The 25,144-nt window shown below is 41.6% G+C and overlaps 1 long non-coding RNA gene and 11 other non-coding genes across 12 annotated transcripts in view; all 12 read right to left on the reverse strand.

Annotated features, from left to right (window-relative positions):
* The window catches only part of LOC128366282 (uncharacterized), a 299,888-nt gene that overhangs the window by 209,699 nt on the left and 65,045 nt on the right, over positions 1-25,144 (reverse strand). The gene's annotated exons all lie outside the window — the stretch shown is intronic.
* On the reverse strand, positions 288-359 carry trnap-cgg (transfer RNA proline (anticodon CGG)). The gene has a single exon. It is a non-coding gene; the product is annotated as a tRNA-Pro (tRNA).
* trnap-agg (transfer RNA proline (anticodon AGG)) lies at positions 714-785 on the reverse strand. The gene has a single exon. It is a non-coding gene; the product is annotated as a tRNA-Pro (tRNA).
* On the reverse strand, positions 1,136-1,207 carry trnap-agg (transfer RNA proline (anticodon AGG)). Its single transcript has one exon. It is a non-coding gene; the product is annotated as a tRNA-Pro (tRNA).
* Positions 1,573-1,644, reverse strand: trnap-ugg (transfer RNA proline (anticodon UGG)). The gene has a single exon. It is a non-coding gene; the product is annotated as a tRNA-Pro (tRNA).
* On the reverse strand, positions 2,437-2,508 carry trnap-agg (transfer RNA proline (anticodon AGG)). Its single transcript has one exon. It is a non-coding gene; the product is annotated as a tRNA-Pro (tRNA).
* trnap-ugg (transfer RNA proline (anticodon UGG)) lies at positions 2,859-2,930 on the reverse strand. Its single transcript has one exon. It is a non-coding gene; the product is annotated as a tRNA-Pro (tRNA).
* trnap-ugg (transfer RNA proline (anticodon UGG)) lies at positions 3,318-3,389 on the reverse strand. The gene has a single exon. It is a non-coding gene; the product is annotated as a tRNA-Pro (tRNA).
* On the reverse strand, positions 3,740-3,811 carry trnap-ugg (transfer RNA proline (anticodon UGG)). The gene has a single exon. It is a non-coding gene; the product is annotated as a tRNA-Pro (tRNA).
* Positions 5,821-5,892, reverse strand: trnap-cgg (transfer RNA proline (anticodon CGG)). Its single transcript has one exon. It is a non-coding gene; the product is annotated as a tRNA-Pro (tRNA).
* trnap-agg (transfer RNA proline (anticodon AGG)) lies at positions 7,556-7,627 on the reverse strand. Its single transcript has one exon. It is a non-coding gene; the product is annotated as a tRNA-Pro (tRNA).
* On the reverse strand, positions 7,978-8,049 carry trnap-agg (transfer RNA proline (anticodon AGG)). Its single transcript has one exon. It is a non-coding gene; the product is annotated as a tRNA-Pro (tRNA).

Here is a 25,144-nt window from a genome sequence, read left to right on the forward strand (position 1 = left end):
CCTGTGTTTTTGACCTTGACTCGTTTATGTCTGCCGTGTTTGATCTGGCTTTGTAATTATTGTCTGGAACAAAAAAAATGTTCAGCACGTCTGCGGTCGACAAACCTTTGACACCTCTGCCTTACGAAATCCTGAGGCATTGTGAGAAGAACCTGTATAAGCAACCATTCCTTCAACATGCAGGTAAAGTGATTGAAAGCTTAACTCCTTGACAGGAATGCTAAGGTTCACAACAGTTTCAAAGTTAGTCAGACAACTGAATAGAAGCAGCCATGTTCCTGCGCTGAGGGCTCGTCCGGGATTTGAACCCGGGACCTCTCGCACCCGAAGCGAGAATCATACCCCTAGACCAACGAGCCACAAAAACCATGACATCTGGGATTTCCCCCTCCAGTGAATGCTATTCCCGTCTGCATTTAGCTTGACCGCATTATTCGACCTGTGTTTTTGACCTTGACTCGTTTGTCCTCCGTGTTTGATCTGGCTTTGTAATTATTGTCTGGAACTCAAAAAAATGTGCAGCAGGTCTGTGGTCGACACCTCTGCCTTATAAGATCCTGAGGCATTGTGAGAAGAACCTGTATAAACAACCTTTCCATCAACATACAGGTGAAGTGGTTGAACATTCCACTCCTTGATAGGGTTGCTTACGTTCACAACAGTTCCAAAGTTAGTCAGACAACTGAATAGAAGCAGACCTGTTTCTGGGTTGAGGGCTCGTCCGGGATTTGAACCCGGGACCTCTCGCACCCTAAGCGAGAATCATACCCCTAGACCAACGAGCCACAAAAACCAAGACATCTGGGATTTCCCCGTCCAGTGAATGCTATTCCCGTCTGCATTATTCGACCTGTGTTTTTGACCTTGACTCGTTTGTCTTCCGTGTTTGATCTGGCTTTGTAATTATTGTCTGGAACTCCAAAAAATGTGCAGCCCGTCCATGGTACACAACTTTGCGACACCTCTGCCTTACGAGATCCTGATGCATTGTGAGAAGAACCTGTCTAAACAACCTTTCCATCAACATGCAGATGAAGTGGTTGAACATTCCACTCCTTGACAGGGTTGCTTAGGTTCACAACAGTTCCAAAGTTAGTCAGACAACTGAATAGAAGCAGTTGTGTTCCTGCGCTGAGGGTTCGTCCGGGATTTGAACCCGGGACCTCTCGCACCCTAAGCGAGAATCATACCCCTAGACCAACGAGCCACAAAAACCATGACATCTGGGATTTCCCCGTGCAGTGAATGCTATTCCTGTCTGCATTTAGCTTAACCGCATTATTCGACCTGTGTTTTTGACCTTGACTCGTTTGTCTTCCGTGTTTGATCAGGCTTTGTCATTATTGTCTGGAACTCAAAAAAATGTGCAGCCCGTCCATGGTACACAAGTTTTCGACACCTCTGCCTTACGAGATTCTGATGCATTGTAAGAAGAACCTGTTTAAACAACCTTTCCATCAACATGCAGGTGAAATGGTTGAACATTCCACTCCTTGATAGGGTTGCTTAGGTTCACAACAGTTCCAAAGTTAGTCAGACAACTGAATAGAAGCAGCCATGTTCCTGCGCTGAGGGCTCGTCCGGGATTTGAACCCGGGACCTCTCGCACCCAAAGCGAGAATCATACCCCTAGACCAACGAGCCACTAAAACCAAGACATCTGGGATGTCCCCCTCCAGTGAACGCTATTACCGTCTGCATCTAGCTTGGCCGCATTATTCGACCTGTGTTTTTGACCTTGACGCGTTTATGTCTTCCGTGTTTGATCTGGCTTTGTAATTATTGTCTGGAACAAAAAGAATCTGCAGCAGGTCTGTGGTCGACAAACCTTTGACACCTCTACCGTACGAGATCCTGAGGCATTGTGAGAAGAACCTGTATAAGCAACCATTCCTTCAACATGCAGGTGAAGTGACTGAAAGCTTAACTCCTTGACAGGAATGCTAAGGTTCACAACAGTTCCAGAGTTAGTCAGACAACTGAATAGAAGCAGCCATGTTCCTGCGCGAAGGGCTCGTCTGGGATTTGAACCCGGGACCTCTCGCACCCGAAGCAAAAATCACACCCCTACACCAATGAGCCACAAAAACCACGACATCTGGGATGTCCCCCTCCAGTGAATGCTATTCCCGTCTGCATTTAGCTTGACCGCATTATTTGACCTGTGTTTTTGACCTTGACTCGTTTGTCTTCCGTGTTTGATCTGACTTTGTAATTATTGTCTGGAACTCAAAAAAATGTGCAGCAGGTCTGTGGTCGACACCTCTGCCTTATAAGATCCTGAGGCATTGTGAGAAGAACCTGTATAAACAACCTTTCCATCAACATACAGGTGAAGTGGTTGAACATTCCACTCCTTGAAAGGGTTGCTTACGTTCACGACAGTTCCAAAGTTAGTCAGACAACTGAATAGAAGCAGACGTGTTTCTGGGTTGAGGGCTCGTCCGGGATTTGAACCCGGGACCTCTCGCACCCTAAGCGAGAATCATACCCCTAGACCAACGAGCCACAAAAACCAAGACATCTGGGATTTCCCCGTCCAGTGAATGCTATTCCCGTCTGCATTATTCGACCTGTGTTTTTGACCTTGACTCGTTTGTCTTCCGTGATTGATCTGGCTTTGTAATTATTGTCTGGAACTCCAAAAAATGTGCAGCCCGTCCATGGTACACAACTTCGCGACACCTCTGCCTTACGAGATCCTGATGCATTGTGAGAAGAACCTGTCTAAACAACCTTTCCATCAACATGCAGATGAAGTGGTTGAACATTCCACTCCTTGACAGGGTTGCTTAGGTTCACAACAGTTCCAAAGTTAGTCAGACAACTGAATAGAAGCAGTTGTGTTCCTGCGCTGAGGGCTCGTCCGGGATTTGAACCCGGGACCTCTCGCACCCAAAGCGAGAATCATACCCCTAGACCAACGAGCCACTAAAACCAAGACATCTGGGATGTTCCCCTCCAGTGAATGCTATTCCCGTCTGCATTATTCGACCTGTGTTTTTGACCTTGACTCGTTTGTCTTCCGTGTTTGATCAGGCTTTGTCATTATTGTCTGGAACTCAAAAAAATGTGCAGCCCGTCCATGGTACACAACTATTGTCTGGAACTCAAAAAAATGTGCAGCAGGTCTGTGGTCGACACCTCTGCCTTATAAGATCCTGAGGCATTGTGAGAAGAACCTGTATAAACAACCTTTCCATCAACATACAGGTGAAGTGGTTGAACATTCCACTCCTTGATAGGGTTGCTTACGTTCACAACAGTTCCAAAGTTAGTCAGACAACTGAATAGCAGCAGCCATGTTCCTGCGCTGAGGGCTCGTCCGGGATTTGAACCCGGGACCTCTCGCACCCAAAGCGAGAATCATACCCCTAGACCAACGAGCCACTAAAACCAAGACATCTGGGATGTCCCCCTCCAGTGAATGCTATTCCCGTCTGCATTATTCGACCTGTGTTTTTGACCTTGACTCGTTTGTCTTCCGTGTTTGATCAGGCTTTGTCATTATTGTCTGGAACTCAAAAAAATGTGCAGCCCGTCCATGGTACACAACTTTTCGACACCTCTGCCTTACGAGATTCTGATGCATTGTAAGAAGAACCTGTTTAAACAACCTTTCCATCAACATGCAGGTGAAATGGTTGAACATTCCACTCCTTGAAAGGGTTGCTTACGTTCACAACAGTTCCAAAGTTAGTCAGACAACTGAATAGCAGCAGCCATGTTCCTGCGCTGAGGGCTCGTCCGGGATTTGAACCCGGGACCTCTCGCACCCAAAGCGAGAATCATACCCCTAGACCAACGAGCCACTAAAACCAAGACATCTGGGATGTCCCCCTCCAGTGAATGCTATTACCGTCTGCATCTAGCTTGGCCGCATTATTCGACCTGTGTTTTTGACCTTGACGCGTTTATGTCTTCCGTGTTTGATCTGGCTTTGTAATTATTGTCTGGAACAAAAAGAATCTGCAGCAGGTCTGTGGTCGACAAACCTTTGACACCTCTACCGTACGAGATCCTGAGGCATTGTGAGAAGAACCTGTATAAGCAACCATTCCTTCAACATGCAGGTGAAGTGATTGAAAGCTTAACTCCTTGACAGGAATGCTAAGGTTCACAACAGTTCCAGAGTTAGTCAGACAACTGAATAGAAGCAGCCATGTTCCTGCGCGAAGGGCTCGTCTGGGATTTGAACCCGGGACCTCTCACACCCGAAGCAAAAATCACACCCCTACACCAATGAGCCACAAAAACCACGACATCTGGGATTTCCCCCTCCAGTGAATGCTATTACCATCTGCATCTAGCTTGGCCGCATTATTCGACCTGTGTTTTTGACCTGTGTTTGATCTGGCTTTGTAATTATTGTCTGGAACTAAAAAAAATGTGCAGCAGGTCTGTGGTCGACACCTCTGCCTTACGAGATCCTGAGGCATTGTTAGAAGAACCTGTATAAACAACCTTTCCATCAACATACAGCTGAAGTGGTTGAACATTCCACTCCTTGACAGGAATGCTAAGGTTTACAACAGTTACAAAGTTAGTCAGACAACTGAATAGAAGCAGCCATGTTCCTGCGCTGAGGGCTCGTCTGGGATTTGAACCCGGGACCTCTCGCACCCGAAGCCAGAATCATATCCCTAGACCAACGAGCCACAGAAACCATGACATCTGGGATTTCCCCCTTCAGTGAATGCTATTCCCGTCTGCATTTAGCTTGACCACATTATTCGACCTGTGTTTTTGACCTTGACTCGTTTATGTCTTCAGTGTTTGTTCAGGCTTTGTAATTATTGTCTGGGACTCAAAAAAATGTGCAGCAAGTCTGTGGTCGACACCTCTGCGTTATGAGATCCTGAGGCATTGTGAGAAGAACCTGTATAAACAACCTTTCCATCAACATACAGGTGAAGTGGTTAAACATTCCACTCCTTGACAGGGTTGCTTAGATTCATTAGATCATACCCCTAGACCAACGAGCCACGAAAACCATGATATCTGGGATGTCCCCCTCCAGTGAATGCTATTACCGTCTGCATCTAGCTTGGCCAGGATTCTCCCTGTGTTTTTGACCTTGACTCGTTTTTGTCTTCCGTGTTTGATCTGGCTTTGTAATTATTGTCTGGAACTCAAAAAAATGTGCAGCCCGTCCGTGGTACACATCTTTTCGACACCTCTGCCTTACGAGATCCTGATGCATTGTGAGAAGAACCTGTCTAAACAACCTTTCCCTGAATCTGGGATGTCTCCCTCCAGTGAATGCTATTACCGTCTGCATCTAGCTTGGCCGCATTATTCGACCTGTGTTTTTGACCTTGACTCGTTTATGTCTTCCGTGTTTGATCTGGCTTTGTAATTATTGTCTGGAACTCCAAAAAATGTGCAGCAGGTCTGTAGTCGACACCTCTGCCTTACGAGATCCTGAGGCATTGTGAGAAGAACCTGTATAAACAACCTTTCCCTGAATATGGGATGTCCCCTTACAGTGAATGCTATTAACGTCTGCATCTAGCTTGGCCGCATTATTCGACCTGTGTTTTTGACCTTGACTCGTTTATGTCTGCCGTGTTTGATCTGGCTTTGTAATTATTGTCTGGAACAAAAAAAATGTTCAGCACGTCTGCGGTCGACAAACCTTTGACACCTCTGCCTTACGAGATCCTGAGGCATTGTGAGAAGAACCTGTATAAGCAACCATTCCTTCAACATGCAGGTAAAGTGATTGAAAGCTTAACTCCTTGACAGGAATGCTAAGGTTCACAACAGTTCCAAAGTTAGTCAGACAACTGAATAGAAGCAGCCATGTTCCTGCGCTGAGGGCTCGTCCGGGATTTGAACCCGGGACCTCTCACACCCGAAGCGAGAATCATACCCCTAAACCAACGAGCCACAAAAACCATGACATCTGGGATTTCCCCCTCCAGTGAATGCTATTCCCGTCTGCATTTAGCTTGACCGCATTATTCGACCTGTGTTTTTGACCTTGACTCGTTTGTCCTCCGTGTTTGATCTGGCTTTGTAATTATTGTCTGGAACTAAAAAAAATGTGCAGCAGGTCTGTGGTCGACACCTCTGCCTTACGAGATCCTGAGGCATTGTTAGAAGAACCTGTATAAACAACCTTTCCATCAACATACAGCTGAAGTGGTTGAACATTCCACTCCTTGACAGGAATGCTAAGGTTTACAACAGTTCCAAAGTTAGTCAGACAACTGAATAGAAGCAGCCATGTTCCTGCGCTGAGGGCTCGTCCGGGATTTGAACCCCGGAACTCTCGCACCCGAAGCCAGAATCATAACCCTAGACCAACGAACCAACCAAGACCACCGGCAATGTCCCGGTCCAGTGAATGCTATTACCATCTGCATCTAGCTTGGCCGTATTATTCGACCTGTGTTTTTGACCTTGACTCGTTTATGTCTTCCGTGTTTGATCTGGCTTTGTAATTATTGTCTGGGACTAAAAAAAATGTGCAGCAAGTCTGTGGTCGACACCTCTGCCTTATGAGATCCTGAGGCATTGTGAGAAGAACCTGTATAAACAACCTTTCCATCAACATACAGGTGAATTGGTTTAACATTCCACTCCTTGACAGGGTTGCTTAGATTTATTAGATCATACCCCTAGACCAACGAGCCACGAAAACCATGACATCTGGGATTTCCCCCTCCAGTGAATGCTAAGCGAGAATCATACCCCTAGAATAACGAGACACGAAAACCAGTGAATGCTATTCCCGTCTGCATTTAGCAAGACCGCATTATTCGACCTGTGTTTTTGACCTTGACTTTGTCTTACGTGTTTGATCTTGCTTTGTAATTATTGTCTGGAACTCCAAAAAATGTGCTGCCCGTCCATGGTACACAACTTTTTGACACCTCTGCCTTACGAGATCCTGATGCATTGTGAGAATAACCTGTCTAAACAAACTTTCCATCAACATGCAGATGAAGTGGTTGAACATTCCACTCCTTGACAGGGTTGCTTAGGTTCACAACAGTTCCAAAGTTAGTCAGACAACTGAATAGAAGCAGTCGTGTTTCTGCGCTGAGGGCTCGTCTGGGATTTGAACCCGAGACCTCTCGCACCCTAAGCAAGAATCATAAACCAAGACCAACGAGCCACGAAAACCATGACATCTGGGATTTCCCCCTCCAGTGAATGCTAAGCGAGAATCATACCCCTAGACCAACGAGCCACGAAAACCAAGACATCTGGGATGTCCCCCTCCAGTGAATGCTATTACCGTCTGCATCTAGCTTGGCCGCATTATTCGACCTGTGTTTTTGACCTTGACTCGTTTGTCTTCCGTGTTTGATCTGGCTTTGTAATTATTGTCTGGAACTCAAAAGAATGTGCAGCAGGTCTGTGGTCGACACCTCTGCCTTATAAGATTCTGAGGCATTGTGAGAAGAACCTGTATAAACAACCTTTCCATCAACATACAGGTGAAGTGGTTGAACATTCCACTCCTTGATAGGGTTGCTTACGTTCACAACAGTTCCAAAGTTAGTCAGACAACTGAATAGAAGCAGACGTGTTCCTGGGTTGAGGGCTCGTCCGGGATTTGAACCCGGGACCTCTCGCACCCTAAGCGAGAATCATACCCCTAGACCAACGAGCCACAAAAACCATGACATCTGGGATTTCCCCGTCCAGTGAATGCTATTCCTGTCTGCATTATTCGACCTGTGTTTTTGACCTTGACTCGTTTGTCTTCCGTGTTTGATCTGGCTTTGTAATTATTGTCTGGAACTCCAAAAAATGTGCAGCCCGTCCATGGTAGACAACTTTTCGACACCTCTGCCTTACGAGATCCTGATGCATTGTGAGAAGAACCTGTCTAAACAACCTTTCCATCAACATGCAGAAGAAGTGGTTTAACATTCCACTCCTTGACAGGGTTACTTAGGTTCACAACAGTTCCAAAGTTAGTCAGACAACTGAATAGAAGCAGTCATGTTTCTGCACTGAGGGCTCGTCCGGGATTTGAACCCGGGACCTCTCGCACCCTAAGCGAGAATCATACCCCTAGACCAACGAGCCACAAAAACCAAGACATCTGGGATTTCCCCCTCCAGTGAATGCTATTACCGTCTGCATTTAGTTTGACCGCATTATTCGACCTGTGTTTTTGACCTTCACTCGTTTATGTCTTCCGTGTTTGATCTGGCTTTGTAATTATTGTCTGGAACTCAAAAAGATGTGCAGCCCGTCTGTGGTCAACACCTCTGCCTTACGAGATCCTGAGGCATTGTGAGAAGAACCTGCACTCAAGTTATGTTACATGGACATAAATAATATATTTACAGGCTACATATTTTACATTTGTCCTTTGAACATATATTTTATTCATAGAAGTAAAATAATAAATTTAAGTTCAATTAATTAAAATACGTTTTCATCCAATTTATTTTATACTAATTGGTTTGACCTAATTCTAGTTTGTCAACAGGTTCCACATAAATGAATTTCGTACAACCAACATATTTTGTTATTTTCTTTACTCACTGATATTCATTTAACATTTTGCTGCCACTTGGTCCAAAATATAACCCTTAGCAGACATTAGGGTGCAGCGGTTCAACACCAACAGTTGTAAACTGTGTTTATGCAGTCCAACAATAGAACAGGCTTTGTACAGGCAGTTCTCTTTTTTTTAACAGCATAATAATCTAACCATATCAACCATAACAACACGTGCTGCTGTCAACTTTCATTTTAATATTGTGGAGGGACTATCTTGAAATGTAATTATGTTACCAAACATGTCAACTTGTGTTGCAGCATTGTTACCCAACATTAACAATTATAAACCACCTTTATGCAGTATAAACAAATGTAACATCCTACAAAACATCCAATTTGTCAATATTATATAACAATATAAGAAGCTTGTAGTTATTTTTTTTAGACAGCATAATGGTCAAACTATAACAACACATATGCTGCTGTCAACCTTTAATTTAGTAGTGTGGAAGGAAAAAAAACTGATATTAACATTTTTTTTACCAGAGCATCCAAATCAATGTTTGGTTCATTCAAACAGTTTGTTCTTGAGCATCTGTACCTTGGGTGAAAGTTTGCCAGCATCCAGTTGAAGGAAGAGCTTTTGAAGTACTTCAAAGAAGTACCTCAGTTCCTTAGGATAACTGAGGTTCATTGCATATATTGCACCCAAGAGTGCACATGCAGAGGCGACGTCTCCCAGGTCATGCAGAACTTCAGCACCCTCAATGACAATTCCAACATCAGCTGGAGGAGTGGTGGCATCACCTCCCTCGACTTTGATGATGTAGATGCCCAGGGTAAGCTGCTCAAGCCCCCTCTCTACAGCCGTACCATCAGTATCCTTTACATAGGGGAGAAAGAAAAGACAATCTATGAAATCACAGATTTTGTAGAATTCCAAAGAATAACTTTTGCCTTTCAGGTTTCCTTTTAATGAAAATAGCATGATACTTCAAAAAGTGCTATTTGTGTAAAAATAAGATAAAGCAGTGCTGAGTGATTCCATCAAAATGTTAGAGCATGAATCTGTCAACTGAGTTATTTCATCTAATATAGATATCTTAGTGTTGGCAGTCGTTATAACAGAATGGAGCACTAACGAAGCCACACCCAAGGCACCAACGAGCCATCAACATCAGTGGTCTTGGGAACACCCCCACAGAGGTTAAAATTAAAATTGATTCATTACAGGTAGAAAATAAGCTTAAAATTACAAACCAGGTATTCTTTGAAGAGGATGTTCGGGTCTTCGTTGAGGTAGATACAAAGCGCCCTCAGGATGCACTCCCTCCTCTTTTCAATACTTTCATTCTAAAGAGAGAAAAAAATACAGATATATTATTCTGACTGTTAACTTGTCAGTATACTTATATACAAAGTATACTTGTATACAAAACTGACTAGTCAACATCAATTTATAATTCCATATTGTTCACTACCAATAGCAAAACATACCAGTGTGATTGGGACCAAAATCCTGCTAATGTTAGTCCCCGCAAAGCCTCCTTTCTTCTTGAACACTTTGATGAGCTGGGCGGTGTGTTGGTCAAGCTGTGCATGGAACTTGGAGACAAGGGGGGCAGTAGTGATCCTCACAAATTCTGCTTCCACCTGAAAACATAATGTCCACAAAGAACATAAAACATTTAATATTTAAAACAGAAATACTCTCACAAAACATGCTGTGCTATAATATAACAGCATTTCCCGTGATATTTTTACATAAAATGATTAACATTCCCATGTGACTGGAAGCCATTACAACTCTCTCCCCTGCCCTCCCTGTCTCTACACTGTCACTATCCATTAAAGCATAATTGAAAAAAAAATTGTTGACTATAGCTGATTTAAAAAGCATTTCATACCTCTGCCACAGTGAACAGTCCTGGCCATCTGATCTTGAACTCTGCCATCATGGGCTTGTCTCTGACAACCTCCTGCCTTCTGTATGCGAACGTCTTAGCCATCTTTTCTTTGATAACTTTATCATTATGTCTCTTCTTGACCTCAGATAACAACGTCAATCTTTCCCCTTCAAGGCTGTCCTGGGTCTCTCCAGCAGGGTAGGGAGGACAAAAATTTACTTCGGCTTTCCTCGGTTTTTTGACATCGTAGGCAGGCTGACATCTATCTGCAGGTTTGTGCTTGAGGGAATTGATACTCAGTTCTGGGCACCCCAAGTTTCTAAGTTTTGTCCTGTAGTTTGCCATCTTATACTTAAGGCTTATTTTCCAGCCGTAGAAGCCACTGAAGGATCCCTGTTCTCTCAAATATGGATGTGCTTTGATTAAAGCTTCAGCAACAGATTCAATTTCCAAGTTTGAGGGATATGCCTTGAACTTGATGATTTCCTGAGCCAGACTTTCCAAGATGTCTGATTTAAGTTTATGACCGGGGGTCAGAAGAACTCCCTTTGATATGAAGTCCTGGTTTGCACTTCGAAGTTGCATCTCCACGTCATATGAAAACTTTGGAATTTGGAATTCTGTCGGCCAATGTGATGATCGAGGAGATTCTGAATCAGAGGAGAGTATTATTGTGTCAGAAGATGAGAAGGATGCTTCTTCCCCACTCTCATTCATGCTACCTTGGCTGAGGTCTAGAGCATCTGACAAGTGAATGATTTTCACTGTGCTCTTGTCTTGAATGTCACAAATTTGGTTAAGGTTAACAAACTCGTTATCAAAGTCACTGTCCATGTACTGGAGTCTAATGTCCCCCTCTATATCGAACTGACGTTTGATCTCATTTGCAAGATCCTCAACAGATGCTGGCAAGCCTGATTCTATGGTCAGTTTTTCAGCATTGTCAGAACCAAGGATAATCCGCAGTTTTACTGGTGCAGCCATCATCCAAATGTGTCAGTCAAGAGAAGATGAAAACACACATATAAAGTCATTAAATATGTATAAATTAAAAGCATTCAAATTAGAAAGAAACCAACTGACTTTGGTCATATGTAAACAGGACACTGAAGCAATCCACAGACAGAAGCCAGTGACATAATGATAGTAGCATGGAAAATGAAGTGTCATACTATGGTTAACAGTGCTCAAATTAGTTACTTTAGTTTGGAATAGGTGATATGACATTTTTTTAACCAAATACCTCAATATTCATATTGTGATGGTGGGGATGACTGTGGTGCTTCCACAAAGTATTTATACAAATAGTACAAATAGATTTTTGATAATAATCATCATTTATAATAACTGTGGGTAAAAGCAAATAAATGCTAATTCAAAAAATACCACTTGAATGTAATGAATGTACCCTTTAAACTTCGGAAAAGACAACACTTATGCCATATTCTATATCAATAACCAAAATCCCAGATATCAAGTCTTGTATCACAATATCGATATCAAAATATTGCCCAGCCCTACCAGTGACATGGAGTTAGTGCATGCACAGAAACAGGTTAGCAAACAGCCAAGTGGAAAGAGGTGATGGGTTAGTATTAGGTGCACATGCTAGTGAGAATTAGTGTACATTTAGTAAGCTATCAATTAAAGCCATTTACTCACATATTCAACTTTTAATATATGGATATCTTTTAAATGTAACCAGTCGAAGGGGCCCAACAAAGTAGTCATGTAATGGGTACTTCTCTGCCAGTTCGTCATGTGTTATCAGGGACATTGTGCCAGTTGGACATGGTTGCAGTTCAAAGGCCCGGTAGTGCTCCCTAAACCAAGCTGAGTACATCTTGACTATGAAATTCAGCGTATCCTGAAGTACACATATCCTTATTATTTCTCCGAATTCAGGTAGCCCATCAGTAAATCCACAAATGACTATCATTCCCTTTCTATAGTTGATCCCCTTGCAATCTGCACTGTTAGCCATGTTTACTTCTGCCATGTTTGGGTACATCTGCTGAAGAGGCAATGATACATCATCTTTCAGCATCTCAACAGGGACTCTTGATACACTTGATACTTCAACTCCAGGTTTCTGTGGACGTGATGAGTGAAAGTGATACGCAATCATCATCTGGTGTTTTCTTGACAGTGTTAGAGCAACATTCTTGAAACACTTGGTGTGATGTGCAACTTCCTTGAAAAAACTGTGTTTGCCCTCAAACCTCATGGTCCACAGCCCAACAAGAGGACCAAAACATCGGGTCATGTGAGGGTAATGCTCTAAGAAGTGATGCTTTGGGAGGAGTTTTTGGTTGGGAAATGCTTCTTGATATTTCTGTCTGTGATCAGATATTTTGAACTGAAGATATCCAATTGATTCTTCTGTGTGGATCTGGGAAACAGCAAGTTCCACTATCTCTTTTAAATCCAAAATTATCTCCCACACTGGTACACCGTCAGGTATAACATCTCCAATCATGAAAGGCAGCAATCTTATGAGGGTCCAATTTTCAGCTGCATTGCCACCTATTGTCTTTTTGCTTAAAAGTTTTTGTGGCACAACATGGGGACGGTTTTCTTTATCTTCTCCTTTGTAGGGGAAACTGAGAATGACCTTATTTAAAGTGTCCAGAGAGAAGTATTGTTTGGATATCAACACACCTAAGCACTGTGCAAGTTCCACTGGAACTATACCCTCCAACAGACCGTGGAGTACATCAGGTGGATATCCAGTTGTTACATCAAAATGAGAAAGATTTTCTGTCAGCACACATGGTCTTTTCACTCCAACACAAGGCTTGCCACTTTCCGCTGCATGTTTGACATGTTCTTTGTGTTCATCTTTGGATCTAAGACTAAACTCACCTGACAGAACCTGCTTGGTCTGAAAATCACTGAACCGCCCTGTGCAAAATCGACAAACATACTCTCCAGAAAAACTTTCCACAAAGCCCGCAATTCCATGGGCACCCAGATTGTCTGCAGCTACACATTGTACTGTGCCTTTAATATTTTTTCCAATCTGTGGGACAAACACGCCATGCTCTTCCAAGACAACCAGATCAGGCAAAAGAGGTTCAAGCACTTTTCCATATCCGTATTCCTTGATGTAGTTACTTTTACATAGTACTGCCAAGTAGATGGATGACAAAGAGGAATGCTGGCCTGGAGGTAAGTTGCTCAAAATCCAGTACATAGCGCAAAGTTTATGCTTCTTTCTGGAAGTGCCCAGAGGGTTACACACTTCAAAGTCATCAATATAAAGTGTCACACTTTTCACACTATTCTCAATTCTCCTGAAGAAAGGAACTGATTTTTTTTGAAAACTCTCCATCCTGAAATGACTTGTATTCGTGTCGTGTAGTTTCATTTTGGTGAGCACTGTAATTTTCTACTACATCATCAACTACACCATCTTTGCTAAGGAGCTGCTGCAATGACTGCAATAATGGTACATATTGGTAGGTATGGTTGCGCTCCTTATCCAAAACATATTCAACTGGTTCAACAACTTGGAACTTGTCTCTGAAGTACTGTTTCCGCTTAAAAGCAGTTCCAAGTGGGCCCTGATCTCCAATTGCTTTGGTCAAGGGATTAGCAAGACAGAAGGCAGAGGCCAATTCCTCAGTTTCTTTTGCATCAAGAGCAAGATTATGCTTTGTACAAAAATCTGAAACAATGGCATTTAATGTAGTCTGGGATGCAGAACTCATTAGGAAGTGCAAGTCCTGTAAAAGGTCATCGACTGCATTACTAGGAACATGTTTTCCAGCTTAAGCAATACTGCTGCAAATTTCTCTTCTATCATCTTCTCAAGATTTTCTGAGCGGTCTCTCTGAAAACTAGACTGCACTTCAAGCTGGGCTCCTTCTGATTCGTCATTGTCTCCATGTTCACCTGAAACACTTGAGCTTTCAAAACTGTCTTTTTCTGTAACTATTCCAGGTTTAAAGTCACTGTAAGAATAACCAAGGTGCTTTCGATTTTTATGTGATTTAAATGTACCATAAATATTTGTCCTAAATGTACAACCCTTGAACATGCAGGAGACTGTTTCATTGGCTTTGAGATGCAAATTTATATGAGTGAAATACTCATTTTCAGAGGCAACTTCAGAGAACCCACAAACATGACAGCTGAATGTCGCCGATGTCAATGTTTGCCATGATGTTTCTCTAGTGTGGACTCTACACAAATGTGACCTGAGCGCATTCCATGACTTAGATGTACATGGACAACTACTATATGGACAAGGATATGGGTGCCTGCGCCCATAATGTGGATGTTTTAATCTGTAATGTTTAAGCAACTGGCCTCTAGTTGAGGTCTTTGAACTGCAACCTTTACATTGCCACATTCAAATCTGGAAGGGGAGGAGGGCAAAAAACAAACAAAAAAACCCACAAAGGATATATTGGTAAAGGAAACTCAATGTATAGAATGGTTTTAAGAAAGAAAAGTCTGACTGTTAACATACCATGGGGCAAGCTCAGCAGTACCACATCAGTGAGTTAGGAAACAGCTATCACACAGGATCCGAAATGCATCACGTTTAAAGGATCCATAAATTAATGCAATACAAAATAAAAACACATATTCAGAATGAGGGCAAGAAAATTAATCTGTCACATGATAAATGTTTCTTAAAATAAAAATACTGGCAACTCAATTCACAGTAATTAAAGTAGCTAGTTGTGATCATACCTGTTATACAGTGCTATGTGCAGGTAGGTGGAAGCAAAAATCAGGACTCACTCTCAAATCAGGCCCTGAAAAAATTGCAACATGACTATTACAAAAAGAGAGAAAGAGAAAAAAAATATAAATATGTTCACAGATTAATTATTAGTGTGCTATGTACAGGGTCCTACAATAGATATTTCCTTTAAACCTACTTCCATGTCAGTCCTCAACATGACTTTCATGCACTCAATCCAATTTAAAAAAATATAACAAAACAACACTTTACTGATTGGGCTAAAGGGCACCCCAAAAGATTTTATAGTGTACATAAATATGCAAAGTAAACTTTCAAATTCATCAAAAAGTGGATCAGTCCTGCTGTACTGCCTTGAAACTGAGTGCCATGCCCCCCCACTAGTTTGCCAATGGAAAACTTTTAATATGAAGCAGTCACGTATGGGATCAATCGCAGGTGAAATAAAGCTTGATATCTCAGACAGGATAGAATAAAATGTAAAATGACTCACCAAACCACACTGACCGAGTTAAAGCAGTTTTCAGAGATAATATAGCGTATGTCAAACACGAAAAAGGAAAACCCTGTTAATGTGTTTGGGGGAGGGGGGGCGGCGTTATCGTGCACTTGTCCACTGCTGAGAGCTGTCGTGCTGAGTTAGCGTGATGCTAACTTCGGTTAGCGGTTAGCATTCGCCGCTAACGTGCGCTTCCCATAGACATATCTATACCCGCTTCCCAACTCACTACAACGGCTATCCTGCTGGTGACAATATAATACTAGAGCCCCCCGTTGTCGGTGACAATTTACCCTTGGCAAATGTCAGTGGTGCTTTATTTTAATAGCAAACTTACGTGCCAACTCTTGCTCGTCTGGTAACCAGTAGCCCAACGTAATTTGAAACACGTAGTATTTCCTGTAAGGTTACCTGTTTCACAATAAAAGCCCTCCCCACTAGTTTGCCAATGGAAAACTTTTAATATGAAGCAGTCATGTATGGTGAAAATAAAGCTTGATATCTCAGACAGGATAGAATATAATGTAAAATGACTCACCAAACCACACTGACCTAGTTAAAGCAGTTTTCAGAGCTAATATAGCGTATATCAAACACAAAAAAGGAAAACCCTGTTAATGTGTTTGGGGGGAGGGGGGGTGGCGCGCGCGTTATCGTGCACTTGTCCACTGCTCTCTAAAACACAAATACTTTGGAAATATAGAAGTGTTGTATCACAAACACACAATTTAATCTTGGTCAATATGAAATTACTACAACAGGAATGGATGAAAAATGTCCTCTTACCTCTCTCAAGTCGGAAAATGAAGACCGTTGGCAAATTCACCGCAAGCTTAACCGCCAAAAAGCAGAGAGAGAGAGTTTGCACATGCGTAGTCTGAAGCACTTGAATCCTCTTCTTACTGCCACCTTCCGGGTGTAACAAGTATTGCAATCATAATTCACTTTAATTAAATGGTTTGTGATTAACCATCACATAATTATTTTGTACAAAACACGAAAGACAAAATTACATGGACTTTATTAGAAAAAAATATTTCAACTTAACAAAGACATGTATTTTAAGTAAACTGAAAACATCAAAATAATATAAAGTGCACAGCCCGCCTATTTCACTTTTTGGAGTGTTTATAAACAACCTTTCCATCAACATACAGGTGAAGTGGTTGAACATTCCACTCCTTGATAGGGTTGCTTCGGTTCACAACAGTTCCAAAGTTAGTCAGACAACTGAATAGAAGCAGTCGTGTTCCTGCGCTGAGGGTTGGTCCTGGATTTGAACCCGGGACCTCGCGCACCCAAAGCGAGAATCATACCTCTAGACCAACAAGCCACGAAAACCAAGACATCTGGGATTTCCCCCTCCAGTGAATACTATTCCCGTCTGCATTTAGCTTGACCGCATTATTTGACCTGTGTTTTTGACCTGGACTCGTTTATGTCTTCCGTGTTTGATCTGGCTTTGTAATTATTGTCTGGAACTCAAAAAAATGTGCAGCAGGTCTGTGGTCGACACCTCTGCCTTACAAGATCCTGAGGCATTGTTAGAAGAACCTGTATAAACAACCTTTCCCTGAATCTGGGATGTCCCCCTCCAGTGAATGCTATTACCGTCTGCATCTAGCTTGACCGCATTATTCGACCTGTGTTTTTGACCTTGACTCGTTTGTCTTCCGTGTTTGATCTGGCTTTGTAATTATTGTCTGGAACTCCAAAAAATGTGCAGACCGTCCGTGGTACACAACTTTTCGACACCTCTGACTTATGAGATCCTGATGCATTGTGAGAAGAACCTGTCTTAACAACCTTTCAATCAACATGCAGATGAAGTCGTTAAACATTCCAGTCCTTGACAGGGTTGTTTAGGTTCACAACAGTTACAAAGTTAGTCAGACAACTAAATAGTGAATGCTATTACCGTCTGGATCTAAAATAAATACTGAATTATGTTAAATATACAAACCTCTACAATCAGAGAATCTGTCATTTTATTTTGTGTCATTTTTAGGACAGCTCCTGAACCATTGAAGATAAAGTTGGTTTTCTGACTGGACACGTTGCTGGTGTTTGATGTGGAAATACATTTACCAGGGTCGAGCTTTCACTTTATAATGTAGACCATGATTTCACAGTTTGTCATCATATTTGTTGTATTAATGACTAACTATTACATCACCAGAGTTAAGGACACACTGCTGGACATGACTGCATGATCATAAATCATCAACAAAGTTTTTACTTACCACAGTTTTCCAGTTTCTATAAAAGTAACCTGACCATAACCAGGACACTATTCTGCACACAGACAGATTCACTGACTAAACAAACACATTACTGGTTGCTTGCTCATTATCCTAAAACAGGTTTATAATGGTAACCACACTAGGACAAAACAAAGACCCTCTTCAGTAGAGAGTAGGCCAGTGGTTTCAACTTCCATTGTTGGGAGTTGGCAAACTTTAGTGTTAGCTCACTTTTCTGCAATTATGTCAGTGACTCTCAATGATTTTGGAAGCACAGCTGTTCTCTGCTGATTACACTTCAACACACCTGTACACCTGTCCTGTGTCAAAATATGCTCAACTCAAAGCTCCACTTAGTGCCTTTTTAAACCACAACCACCAGATTCAACCACAGACAACACTACACCTGTTCCATCTTCTCTGTAAAGTACATTTTATAAAACATTTATATTTATACTATACACTGCCAATGTTATATAAAGAAGCCAAAAGCCCACAGAAGCAGCATCAGTGGATATTATATAATGCACATTTAAACTCTAAAACTAAAATCTATCTTCCAGAGGTAATTATATCTAATAATTATCTTTAAAACACTCCAGCAGCAAATCAAAGAACTGTTGAGATGTGACTGATCTATTAAGGATAAACACAGTCACTGACCGGCCGGTCCTCACAATTCCCAAAAACTTCAGAGAACAGTTTAACATCATTGTGATTAATCAAGTAGAACCCCAATAAACTGTCCAGACTGATACAGTATTAGCTCACTGCAGATATAACAGTACCAGCATATACTGGATGTCAGAAATGTTGTGAGATTATTTGTTGAACTTAATACAGTTATGTCAACAAATGAGTTATGTTAGAAATAACAAAGTAGTAGAATTCAAATAGCAAGTTCAAAATCATGGAGACTTGGAGTATAAAGACTGATTTGTCACCTTGTAAGTCAACTATCTTCTTACATTGCTCTTCACAATATTTAACTACAGTCACAAATGAATAAATAACCATGGCACATGTTAATACAATACTTCAAAGTTTTAAAAAAACAGTTTAGGTGTGAATTTAGGTGTGAGGTGACTTATGTAAACTTACTATAGACAAGTATCTCAACATGTATTTTGCCAAAGTGTCCTCACTAAAATGTCCACAGCAGAAACACTTCACATTTGTAGCATTATTGGCAATATGTGGACTTACAACTCAGAAGTACTATGTGATGAATAAAGTCTCACAGGTCTACTACAACACAAGTACAGGAAACAACACCAACAGCAAGCAAGGTTTCAATGTTGTAACAAAATACTGCAGGGAATAGCAGAAAGTCCAATGATAAGCATCAGTACAGGCTTTATCCAATGACAATGAGTGTCAAATATCAATTGACTTTCATTAGTATTTGATTATCATCTCATGTGACCCAGATAATACAAAAATGGAAATATTTCAACTTTCTAAAAACATTTTTGTTGAGTGTTTGACTCATATTTATTCAAAAAATGTTAAAAATCACCATTCAAAGATACAGATGAAGCCATTTCAAAGTTCCCGTGTTTCCTTGATGGCTCCTTGACTGGTCCTTGACCGGTCCTTGGCTGGCCGATAATGGAAGCAGGGGGATAATGCGATCCCCCAGCGATGACGTGGTCAATGAGGCCCCGACTGGAAACGCCCCTAAGTTGCCTGAGTGAAAACGGGGAGGAGCAGTGTGTTTAGACCGGTTTAGACCCACTGCTCATAGAAAAGATTAGGCTGTTCAACGATTAAAAAATTAACTGGATTTATCACATAAAATACGAGGCTAAATATTATATGCACTAATATTACTTGTTTTACTTCTATTCTTCTGTATAAAGTCGCCTAATGAAGGATACAATATAGTTAATCCATTAGAAAGTAAGGATGCAATTGAAACTGCCGTACATCTGACAGGACGCCGTCCGTCACAGGAAACACTCGCGGACACTTAATAATTCCTCTGACTGATCACTGATCACTGTCACTGTCAAACCAAGAAATAGCCCATGGGACAAACCCAGTCTAGTGATTTAAAACAGGGCGCGCTATTTAATACGTAGTGTTAATATTATATGGGTTCCCAATCCGGCCATTTTTTTGTGTATTATTTTATCATTATCAATTATATTACTAATTATTATAATTATTTTATATTATTAACTCAATTTATGTCCATCCACATTATAATGAATAGGCTATGGGCTTAATATTAGTTTACATCCAGCGTGCTGCGTTGACTTCATTACATCTGCTGCACCGCTGCTACCACAATTATGAAATGCTAAGTTTCTACAGTCTGTGACTGTGACCCTCATAAAAGTAATATTTTACAAATCTGCATTATATAAACTAGCGAAATTCGTTAAAGCAAGTAATTTGGTGACTAAGTCATTCAGTTAAACTAAGTCTGTTCAGCTGCTGCTGGAGAGGCTGCGAGCGTGAATGAAATCAGTGCGTCTTTTTTACACAAGTATCTGTAGTAGGCTACTGCATGACTCAGAAGAACATGATTGTACTTTTTAATCATAGTGTGTTGTGTTAATTGATCGGCTGTGTTGTGTGTTACCGGCTCAGCACGCGTTATGTTTTCGCGCAACGTTTGTGTTGGAGGCAACCGTGCTTTAGTATACTTGGGTTTTGAGGTAATGTGAGTGCGGGCCAGCGGGGGACGGGGGGCATTCACTTTGAAAGACAATGGGACAGCCCTGCAACCATCCCCCTCAACACATCACCTTCGAGCTGGACACCTCCACCACCGAAAATCAAGATCAAGACACTGTTTGTGCCCCCACTATATCCAGCACATATGCTACTGTATGTGTGGTTGAGTTTTCTGTTTTACATATTTTCTAAGTCAGTGAGTTGTGTAGTTGTAGATGTGTGTAGTTGTAGATGTGTGTAGTGCCCCCACTCTGTCCAGCACACGTGTGGTTGAGTTTTCAGTTTTACATCAATAGTTAATTAACTAGTTAGTTACTGTAATAATAATAACAAATCTGAATTTAAACTCAATTTGTCTGACTTATATTTATCTTTTTCATATAATTAATGCTCATTAAATTCTGTCTGGCCATATCTGTCGCGGCATCTGAGCGCTCTTTCTGAGCCTTGCGCAGGCTGAAAACCTGGCTGCGCAGCACCATGACACAGGAGAGATTTGACTATTATGAAAGCTCACAGCAGACATGGGGGGACTCGAGTCGATGACTTGACTCGAGTCCGACTCGAGTCGCCAGGTTTGTGACTTGTGACTTACTTGATCAACATTAAGAAAAGACTTGACTTGACTTTGACTTGCTTTTCCTGACCTGCGACTTGACTTGACTTTTGTCATGTGACTTGGCAAGTCACAAAAACCTGTCTTATTAAAACATGTCTTGTTTTTTTTGTTTTTTTTTTAATGAACAAATAAATTATTAGATCGATATTTCTTTACTGTGCGCGGGTGCTCCTGACCTGCTGCATATCAGCAAACCTGGCAACCCTTCCTCCTCCCAACGCTACGTGCCTGCGCGAGTTAGGTGTGTGATCATCTGCAGGACAGCAGGAGAGATGGAGAGCTCTCAGACCAACACCACCATCCCTAAAATTATACATTTTGGATTTAAAAACTACCAGACAACACTACATAAAAGAGGAGCAACATGCAACATCTGCAACGCTACAGTTTCTGATACTGCAAGCACTACGTCGAATTTCGTCAGACATTTCAGGACAGCTCATAAAGAAAGGTGAGTAAGTTAACATGATGTAACTTAGGTTAAAACTAGATGGATTAATGATTATTATTTTGCTGCTTGGCTGCTGACATCTGACTACTACAACAGAAACTACTAGGCTAGTGGCTTGATACGTTAATATTTTTCTTATCAATGATTTTTTACTATAGCTAAAAAAACAGTAGGCTAAATAGCTGCAAGCAGCGCTAACGTTAGTGCTAACTAAGTTATCTGTAACACCAGAACTTTGTTTTCAGACGTTATGGCAGTTTTGGTGTTTAAGCTCATTGATGCAAACAGTTATGGTCAAAGAAAGAGCTAGTTGAGGCACGAAATTAGATTTAACATGATATAAGGCCAAGAGGGGAAGAAAAACAACTGCAAACAAAATGTGAACTAAACTAAAATTTGAAGTTGTTCGACAGTTATGCTGGAACAGACAAACAACTAAGGCGCCATTCAGACTGAATCCGTTTTTCTCCTTCAAAACCGCGAGTGTCCTGAAGTAGCAAGTGACAAAAACATGCAAGGTAGAAATTGATAAATGTACATGTTGTTGCTACAACAGCAAAACCTTACAGTCATCTCTTCAAAGGAGGTTCAAGGGGATTTTCGTAAATGTGAAGATGGCAGAAAACTCGTCATCTGATTGCCAGCCATTGCCCTTCTCTGACCCACTGTATCTGAAGGCAGCCATGCTGGATCCTTCTTTTGGCAGCATGTGGGTCATACATGATTTTTTGGTCCCTGACAACACTAAGGAGGAGGTGTCAAAGATGATTAAAGGTATGTTACAGCTTTATTGTAAATACATGTCAAGTTAATCCATGTATAAAAAGTATTGCGGTATACACATTATCATATTATTTGGTGATTGAGTGATATTGTTTTTGCTTTTGCTCAAGACTTGATTCTGGAAGAAGCAGTGAAAGTCACTCCAACGAACCCACGCATAGAAGAGGCCCAGGCAACAGAACCGCAGTCAAGCCTCTTTGCATCCTACCAGAACAAGAGACAAAAGAAGGACTCAGCATCAACACCTCATATGCAGCTCACACACTTCCTGGACATTTGTAGTGGACAGGACTGCCTCCAATTCTGGACACTGAACAGACACACCCTTCCTTCTCTCTTCAAGGTTGTGGTAAGACTGTTGCATATCCCTGCATCCAGTGCCCCGGTTGAACGTGTGTTTAGCCATGGTGGTGTGATCATGAGACCCCATCGGTCACAACTCAGTGCAAAGGTTTTAACTAGTTTGATTTTTTGCAAGTGTAATGGCCACTGGTAATGGCTCACAACTCAAGATATTCTGATGCTTTGTTACTGTAGGCTCACATTGTTTTTCACATCGCTCTCTCTCTCTCACACACACACAAACACACACTTTTGTTGAATTAAGCACATTTCAACTGTTCCTATGTTTCTTTTCATATACAGTTTGTGATAAATGCCACAGATACCCACAAAATGAGCAATGAGCAATCCAGTATTTCAGTATGTGTGCATATTTAGCTACAGTGCTTCACTCATTCACACACACATGCTTCACTCATTCATGTGGTGTAAGTAATAAAAAGCTGTTATAGATTCATTCATTGTGAGCTGATTCATTAAAAAAAAGATATTGACTCTGAAAAACAGGTTTGGTGAATACAGGCATTTGAAAAAACGAATGACTTGACTCGACTTGACTTGAGTGACTTCATGACTTGACTTGACTTGCTTGACTAAAGCTCTGCTTGGACTTGACTTACTTGATCTTCCTATAGAGATGACTTGGACTTGCTTGAGACTTGAGGGCTAAGACTTGTGACTTACTTGAGACTTGCATGTATGGGACTTACTCCCATCTCTGGCTCACAGTGACCCCTCTCAGAAAATAGTTCTGACGTCCAGGAACACTATTCTGAATCTCTGTGCGTGATTTGTGTGACAATGGAACCAAATGGCCCATTAAGCCCAAACAAAAGGTTGAGCAATGATAATGCTAATAAGGTGGATGGGCTTACCTGGCTTAAAGCATGCACTGAATAGACCGGGGTTGGCTGGTACAAATGCGCTGTATAATTGCACATAATCAAATACAGTCCTGTGGTCTGTTTTTGTCATTTCGTGTTATTTATCTGAGCCTAAAAGTAAAATATGAAAAGGCTTTTTTTCCCGTTTTTTGTGTTAGATTCAAAACACATAACAAAATAATCAGTAGTCAGTAGGCTATTTAATCTTTTGATTTGATTCGATGAATTTTGGATGACCATTGACCTGTCAGTAAAAAATCATAAAACATCAGAATGTGGGCTCGTTTGTGACAGACGCGCCATCTCCTGGTCAAACCCTGTATTACAATGAATAGGTGGGTTTATAGGAAAAGATAGACACGCCCAGGAGAAGGGGGGGGTCTCTCCAGCTGCTGGAACTTGGCTGGGAGTCGGCTGCCATTCAGCTTGGAGGGGAACTTTGAAGTGGCTACTACTGTATTGTTTATTCACATTTAACATCACTGGTTGAAAGCGTTATGTAACATTGGACCACTATATACATATCATATTATTAATAATGACTAATGAATGAGTCGTGCTTCTGAAATTATATCGAGACTGAATATGAGTTGACCTGAATGTGAACAGTATGTAAGGTTTAACTAATTATAGCCATAATAACCACATCACCATTTTCTATGCTAAAAACCAGATGGTTTGGTCCTTTGCAAACACACACATGCACACACACACATATACACACACACACACACACACACACACACACACACACACACACACACACACACTGCTGACTCTGGCTCCCTCCTCGACTAAAGAAAGAGTAATTCAACAAAGCAGCCTCTGACATTATAGCTTAATTCCTCAGTAAATACACTATAGAGCAACACCTGCTGTCATCCTCCACCGCCAATCCTCCTCTGACTTCCACCAAGATATATTTAGAAAGGGCTTCGTATGCAGCAGCGGGCTTATTCACACGTCTGTGTTTATGAGTCCGACTCAATATTTGTAAGAGGAGTCTGTCACACATCACCTTGCAAACAGGACTGTGTGCTGAAACAGAAAGAGGACGAGAGCTGCGCTGTGGGCGACAGCAGTATTTTCGGAGGTGTTGTTGAACGTGTCAGGGTCAAGTGTGAGTCCTTGGTTTGTTTTGTTTTTCTGTTTATGTAGCTCTGATTTGATTCGTAGAGAAGACTTGGACCTCTAAGGGAATTGTACTCCTGCTGCTTTTTAAGAGCCAGCCATCAGAGCAAGGTCATCAGAATTTATTACACTTCTTAATTGGGAGTTTTATTTGCCTCGCTAAACCTCCAGCGCCTGAGCAACTGTATTTTTCCCTTCACCTCTTTGTGTTTTCTGATGATGTGTGCGGGGCCGTCGGGGGACTTGTTCCTCCGCTTGTCAAGTTGAGGGACAAGAGGAAAGCCTCGAGCTCTTCATTAACAAACACAATATTTAACTTTCTCTTGCATCCACTGTGATGTATATACACACTGCCTGTTGTTTGCCTTATTCTCACACTCACACTTATTGTCTGCTCTGTCCTGATAATTA

Source organism: Scomber japonicus, chromosome 10 (genome assembly GCF_027409825.1).
Source record: "Scomber japonicus isolate fScoJap1 chromosome 10, fScoJap1.pri, whole genome shotgun sequence".
Taxonomy (NCBI): Eukaryota; Metazoa; Chordata; class Actinopteri; order Scombriformes; family Scombridae; genus Scomber; species Scomber japonicus.